Source organism: Miniopterus natalensis, chromosome X, assembly GCF_054644295.1.
Source record: "Miniopterus natalensis isolate mMinNat1 chromosome X, mMinNat1.hap1, whole genome shotgun sequence".
Classification (NCBI taxonomy): domain Eukaryota; kingdom Metazoa; phylum Chordata; class Mammalia; order Chiroptera; family Miniopteridae; genus Miniopterus; species Miniopterus natalensis.
Window position 1 is genome coordinate 68,449,733 of NC_142103.1, and position 7,699 is coordinate 68,457,431.

The 7,699-nt window shown below is 43.8% G+C and overlaps 1 non-coding gene across 1 annotated transcript; it reads right to left on the reverse strand.

Annotated features, from left to right (window-relative positions):
• Positions 1-6,148: 6,148 nt before the first annotated feature.
• LOC148090540 (small nucleolar RNA SNORA71) lies at positions 6,149-6,282 on the reverse strand. The gene has a single exon (XR_015713757.1). It is a non-coding gene; the product is annotated as a small nucleolar RNA SNORA71 (small nucleolar RNA).
• Between the last annotated feature and the right edge of the window lie 1,417 nt (positions 6,283-7,699).

Consider the following 7,699-nt stretch of genomic DNA (forward strand, 5'->3'; position numbering starts at 1 on the left):
TTGATGTGGCTTCTTCTTTAATTCCCTAGTTGTAGGACTTCCATTCAGCCAGATTTTAGGTGGTACTGAATGCTGCTTGTTCTGTAGTTTAGTCGTAATTTTGATGTGGTTGTGGGAGCCAGTGAGTACCGAGTTCACCTATGCCGCCATCTTGACCAGAACCTCTAGGTAGGTGATTTAGAATGGCACAGCGCTCTCCACCACAAATCAGCACCTCTGTTTTTCAGCCAGCTTTTCCTTAGTCATACATTTCTGACTACATTCTAGACTTCTGTAAATGCTGATTCTGACAGTTTTTGCCAGCTCAATAGTTGCTCTTGTGGAGGAATGGAGCCTTGGAGTTCCTCATTTCTGCTTTCTTGGCAATGTCACCCAGAACATCCATGCATTACACTATTTTAATCAATAAATATCCAAATTTTCAGAAATGAACAAAATGTAATAGAACCATAATAGGAGAGTGAGAAGCAGAAGCAGAGTGGATAGTGTTGTGAAAAGGCTGAATTCTCTTCTGTTCATCAATACCGGTTTTTTTTACTTTAAAAAAAATTATCTTTATTGTTGAAAGTATTACAGATATCCCCCCCTTTACCTCCCATTGATACCCTCCAACCCACATCCCCACCCGCTCCCCCAAGGCCTTGACCAAACTATTGTCTGTGTCCATGGGTTATGCATATAAGCATGTAGGTTCTTTGATTAATCTCTCCCCACCCACTCCCCCACCCCCACAGGCTCCCCCACTCCCACAGGCTCCCCCACCCCCACCTTCCCTCTGAGATTCCTCAGTCTGTTCCATGCGTCTATGTCTCTGAATCTATTTTGTCCCTCAGTCTATGTTGTTTATTAGATTCCGCATATGAGTGAGATCATGTGAAACTGAATCAGGAAGAATCAGAAAACCTGAATAGGCTAATAACAACTGATGAAATAAAAGCAGCAATAAAAAAACTCCCAGCAAACAAAAGCCCTGATCCAGACAGCTTCACAGGGGAGCTTTCTAGTTCTTTAAGTTGTAGAATTAGATAGTTTACTAAAAAATTTTTCTAGCTTTTTGAGGTAGGCCTGTAGTGCTATGGACTTCTTTTGCTGTGTCCCATAGATTTTGGGTTGTTGTGTGTTCACTTTGATTTGCTTCCAGGAAGATTTTTATGTCTTTCTTGATCTTATTGGTAACCCATTCATTGTTTAATAACATGTTATTTAGCCTCCATGTGTTTGAATGTTTTTGAGTGTTTTTACTGTAGTTGATTTCTAATTTCATGCCATTGGTATGATTTCAGTGTTCTTGAACTTGTAGAGACTTGTTTTGTGTCCTAACATGTGGTCTATCTTTGAGAATGACCCATGTACACTTGAGTAGAATGTATATTCTACAGCTTTGGGGTGAAATGTCCTGTAAATGTCAATTAAATACATCTGACCTAGTGTGCCATTTAGAGTCACTGTTTCTGTATTTACTTTTGTCTGGACGATCTATCCAGTGAAGTCAGTGGGGTGTTAAGGTCTCCAACTATGACTGTATTTCTGTTGATCTCTCCCTTAAAGTCCTTAAGGTTATTATTGATAAGTCCTTATTTATTGCCATTTTAATTCTTTATGCCTGTGTTTCTCTCTCTATGTCTTATTATTATAGTAGTCCCTTTAAAATTTCTTGCAATGCTTCTATTTCTACTTCTAATTACAACAGTTCCTTTAAGATTTCTTGCAAAGCTGGTTTGGTGGTGATATACTCCTTTAGCCTTTTTGTTTCCTTTTTTTTTTTTTTTTGACTAGGAAGCTCTTTAGTTCACCATCTATCTTCAGTGATAGCCTTGCTGGATAGAGTAGTCTTGGTTTCAGATCCTTGTTTTGCATTACCTTGAACACTTCATGCCATTCCCTTCTGGCCTGTAGAGTTTCTGATGAGAAGTCAGCTGACAGCCTTACCGGAGCGCCTATGTAGGTAACAGATTGCTTTTCTCTTGCTGCCTTTAAGATTCTCTCTTTGTCTTGAATTTTTGGCATTTTAATTATGATGTGTCTGGGTGTGGGCCTCTTTGGATTCTTCTTGCTTGGGACTCTCTGTGTCTCCTGAACTTGTGTGACTTTTTCCTTCACCAGGTTAGGGAAGTCTTCTGCCATTAGTTCTTCAAACAGGTTCTCTAACCCTTGCTTACTTTCGACCTCCTCCAGCATTCCTATGATGCGAATATTGTTCCATTTCATATTGTTCCACAGCTCCCTTTGACAGTCCCCCTGTTTTTCAATTGTTTTTTCTTTTTGGAACTCTGATTGAGTGATTTTTCTCTACAATGTCTTCTAATTCGCTGATCGGATCCTCAGCTTCCTCGAATCTGCTGTTTTTTCTTTCAATGTATTCTTTATTTCTGCTATGTCATTCTTAATTTCCTTCAGAGTTTCCACATCTTTTTTCATACTCTTGAGCATCTTTACAATCAGTATTCTGAACTCTATATCTGATAGATTGGTTATCTTTATTTCGTTTAGCTCTTTTTCTGGAGACTTCTCTTATTCTTTCATTTGAGGCTTGTTTTTCTGTCTCCCCATTTTGGCTGCCTATTTGGGTTTGTTTCTTTTCTTTTCTTTTCTTTTCTTTTCTTTTCTTTTCTTTTCTTTTCTTTTCTTTTCTTTTCTTTTCTTTTCTTTCTTTTCTTTTCTTTCCTTTCCTTTTCTTTTCTTTCCTTTTCTTTTTTTTAAACATACCTTTATTTATTTCAGAGAGAGGAAAGGAGGGGGAGAGAGAGAGAGAGATGGAAACATCAGTGATGAGAGAGCCATTGATTGGCTGCCTATCCCGCAACCCCGGCTTGTGCCCTAACCGGGAATCGAACCCCGATCTCTTGGATCCTAGGTCGATGCTCAACTGCTGAGCCATGCCCGGTCGGGCTGGGTTTGTTTCTATGTATTAGGTAGATCTGCTGGGACTCTCAGTATTTTTGGAGGGTCTCTGGTGCAAGCCAATGTCAGACGCAGTTTGTGACTGGCCCTGAGTCCACTGTTTGGAGCTATCAACCACCCTCAGCTTGGGGTCTACTCTGCTGGGGCTGAGTGCAGTTGGACAGGACCATGGTGTACACCACAGCCTGCTTTTCCAAGGCCCGGGTCCAGAAGCAGATCAGGCAAAGACTCAAAGCACTATGAGGTCTGCCTCTGCCTACAGGCTGATTAATCTGATTCTCTTAATGAGCCTCAGGTTGTAGAAACTCCAGAGGATGGGGCGCAAGGTTTTCCAGCAGGGTGGGGCAATTGATTTCCCCTCCAGGCAAAAGCAGCAAAATGTCTGCCTGAGAAAGATGTCCTTTGCAGTATGGGGGAATGACTTGGCACAGGGATCCAGACAGGTGCCTTCTGATCTCTATCTCCAGAGCCCACAACCTTACATTCTCCTCACACAGCTCCAGTCCACTCTGCCCTCCCTTTGCTGGAGCCCAAGGTGAGTGGCTGCACACAAAACTTGGTGCATTGGCTCTTTAAGAGGGTGCCTGCATTTCCAGCCACCTCTCCCTGTCCAAAAGAAACCCTGCTGCTTTTCACAGCCAGATGTTATTTGGGCACCTTTCTCAGTTCTGGTGCTCTTGGCCTGGAAGCCCAGCTGGGCGTTTAGGCCCCAGAGTCCTCAGTGGGAACCCACCACAGCTGAGATCTCCCTCCGAACCTTCAGCTGCTGCCTGTGGGAGCCCATCCAGCCCTCTCTCGCCTCCGCACTTCTTACCAGTCTCTGTGTGGTCTCCACTTTTCCTCCTTAGTTATGAGGGTGCTCTCCAGCTTGTCTTCAGTTGCAGTTGATTATTCAGTATAGTTTTTCTATATTTTCGTTGTAATTCCAGGTTGGTTGCGGGAGAGTGTCAGTGTAGCTTCCACTCAGTCCGCCGCCATCTTTAATCTCCCTGCTCATCGATAATTAATCTCTAAAATATGAGAGTCAAGAAAGAAAAAAGGAGAAAGAAGCACGAAAGAGAGGAAGAGAAAGAGAGAGGGACTGGGTGAAGGAAAAAACAAAGAGAGGGGAATGGAAGTGAAGGACGAGAAACAGAAAGAAAGAAGGAAGAAAGGGAGGGAAGGAAGAAGGAGACCCTCCCTGTAGCCACTACAGCTGCTGCATGCAGCCAGGTGAGATTCTTCATTGTCTTCATCATGACCACCACCACCATTATCCCGATCAAGAGCATCTCCCTCCCTCCAGCTCACATCAGAATTCTCAAGTTCTTCAATGGCAGGCTCTGTTCACACTTGTGGAGTAACAGGGAGTGCATTTACCCTGCCAATTGAAAGAATCCCCCCAAACCAGAGACATTATATGAAACACAGGCTGTAAAGAAAACGGGTATCAAGCAATGAAGGACAGTGATCCCAGGGAGATGGGAAACAAGAGGTCTGACCTGCATTTGCCCCGCTGACTGTTTGGTGAGGGAGTTTCCTGGTAGAGGCCAATGGACACTCCGAGTTTAGGAGATGGAACTGAAATTCTCAGCACCCAGAGTTTGCGGGTTAGAGGACCAGAGGGAAGAGAGTGGCGGAGGGTGAGGACCCTGTGTATCCACAGGAGTCCCATTGGGGTATTCCACAGACCACTGATCAGCACAAGTGTATGAGGAAACTTCGTGAGGCTTGGGGAAGAACCGCCTGAACAGATGAAAGGTACTAATGCCCAGCGCTCAAGCAGGACAGAGACTAGTGGCTGTCCCCTCCAGCCAGGATGGTAAACCTCACAATTTGGGAGGCATTGGGTAAGGTGCTCGGAAGGGTCTTGCCTCAGTGGTGTGGGAAAAAAAATGACTCCTATACTGAAAGGGCCCACGCAGCAAATCTTCAGAGCCAGACCCTGAAGGATCCAACTATTTCCAAGCCACTTAACAGCATCCAGAACAAAGCTCAAAAAATACAGGGTGGGGCAAAAGTAGGTTTACAATGGTTCATATGGAAAATAATACAATAATAAAGAATAATAATACAAGAATAAACTCTGTGTTTCACATACTCACAACTGTAAAGCTACTTTTGCCCCACACTGTATGTCTAGCACTATAAAGATAACCAGCACTTAGGGGAAAATCATAATGTCTGGCATAAATGAAAAAGTACCAGAAGCAGAAAAATCCAACCAATAATGAGGAGGGAAATCATGCAATAAAAGCCTGGAAAGAAAGAAAACCTGCCTTTATTTGCAGATATGATCAGCTACAGAGAAAATCTGATGGTTTCTACAAAAGAACCACTAGACTAATTAGGGGGCTTAGCGAGTTTGCAGGACCCAACATATTTTTAGAGACAGATACTATATATAAGAACATGTTGCCCGGCCGGGCGTGGCTCAGCGGTTGAGCGTCGACCTAGGATCCAGGAGATCAGGGTTCGATTCCCAGTCAGGGCACATGCCCGGGTTGCGGGCTGCAGCCGATCAATGACTCTCTCATCATTGATGTTTCTATCTCTCTCTCTCCCTCCCCTTTCCTCTCTCTGAAATCAATAAAGATACATTAAAAACAAAACAAAACATGTAAAAATTAAAAATAAGAGCCTTAATTCTCCTTGTTGACATAAGGGATGAGACACACCTTCTTCCCGTTTCCTAAAGTGTTTGCTTTAGAAAACTTGTAAGTTCTTTCTCTGTTTCTTTGAAAGCATGTAATTTTTTTTTTTTTTTTCTGCAGGGGACAAGAAGTCTGCATGTGATTGGCCACTTGGCACTACTTATATGTCTGGAAATCATCGTGGTCATCAACAGAAAGTCACTTGGGGAATCCAAGTCTTAGGATATGAATGCACTGACAGCCTGCTTTCCTTGAACCTCAGTCTACTTCATGCTCAGTCACTGCCACTCACCTAAGGCTGTCCCATTAGATAGGGACAAGGGTGGATCCTCTGAATATGAAGGAAACCTTACAACTTTTCTTTGCCTGCATTACCTGACACAGGCAGCCTGTACTCACTTCAAACACAGGCACAGAAAAGAACACCGAGCTGTTGAAACAGAAGTACAGGCAGAAGGCCACAGCTATGGCTCCACAACCAACCCATGCATTGCCTGAGGCAGGACCCACTATCATTCTCCTTTGTTAAGGCCGCACAGAAACCAGCTCTGAGCCAGGCACTCAATAAACCAGACATCAGGGGCCAGGAGACATCCAGACGGTGGTGAGACAGCTGTGGGAAAGCTCCAGGGTTTGGAAGAGACAACAGTGGACCCTCCAAACATGGGGACATGCTTTCAACAACTGCTCTTCCTGCACTATCAATGACCAGGGCACACGGAGCCCACAATCACTTTCGAATGCAGGAGTCACATAAATATTTAAAAAGTCTTCTTGCCAGCTTTATGACCCAGGAATATAGTTTTCAGGCCCCTGAGAAACATTTCTTTGGAATGAAAACATCCAGCAAGATCGCATCCCAATCTCCTGGTTTCCATGGGAGGTTAGAAGCCTAACTTCAGTGGGCACCTGGCTCCGAGGTGCAAAACTAGCTCCCATCCTGCAGCTACAAGACATTGATTTTTCTCTTGGATAATGCCAATTGTATTAGTCTACTCAAGCTGCTCTAACAAAATACCAATACTGGGTGGCTTAAAGAACAGAAATTTATTTCCTTATAGTTCTGGAGGCTAGAAGTCCACAATCAAGGTGCCGGGAAATTCAGCTTCTGGCGAGGACTGCCTTCCTGGCTTGTAGATGGCCACCTTCTCCTATATCCTCACATGACCTTTCCTCAGTGCATTGGGATTGAGAGAGGGAGGGAGGGGGAAAGCAGGAGAACTGGCGTGGGGAGAGAAAGAAGGAGGAGAGGGGGGGAAGGAGAAAAAGGAGGAGGGGGGGGAGGAGGAGTGGAGAAGAGAGGAAGAGGAGAGAGTGCACAGGTGAGTTCTAGTGTCTTCTTATAAGGACACTAATCTTATAGGACCTCATTTAACCTTAGTTATTTCCTAAAAGGCCACATCTCTCAATACAGTCACACAGGGTTTAGGGCTTCAATATATGAGTTTGAGGTGTGGGAGCAACACATTCAGTCCAAAACACCAGTGAACTAATACATATGGTCACCCCAGTTACCAGGTAAATTTAAGATGAACTATATGTGAGACCTGGTGATCTCAAGTCCTCTTATTTGAGGACTAGCTATGTAGACCTTGAGAACTTGTATGTAGTGAGTTATATCTGCTTGGCTATACAAAAGGGTTAGATTTCTTTCTGTCTTTGGAATCTCTTAGCAGATTGTCCGTGGTGTACATCACATTCTGGTGCAATGGTTATTCAGTAATAAAACTGTTTTTCTTCTACCTTTGTGGAGACATTTTCTGGGTTGGCAGAAGATTTCGTTCTATTTTTTGTTTCTTAGCTACTAAAAGTACTTGAGAAGAACCCTCTTAATAGTTGAGGAGAGAGGGCAAGGGGGGCAGGGAAACAGGTATCACCATTGTACACCCGTTTCAAAGAGGGTCAAATACAATTTCAAGATAGAAAAGGACCTAGGAGCATAGGGAAGCCAGGGTGGGCTTTCTTACCAACCTTCTTTTCTCTTCTACTTTTCCTGCATTTGTCCACTCCTGCACTTGTCCATTTTCATTAGCCACATGGACATTCCCTGGAGCCATTGGAAGAAAAGGCACTATCCCAGCCTCCTGGTGGCTCCACGTGACAGTGTTGAGGTTGGTACGATACTGTGGCTAAGACAGTGGGTGCTCAAATCAAACAAAGATTCA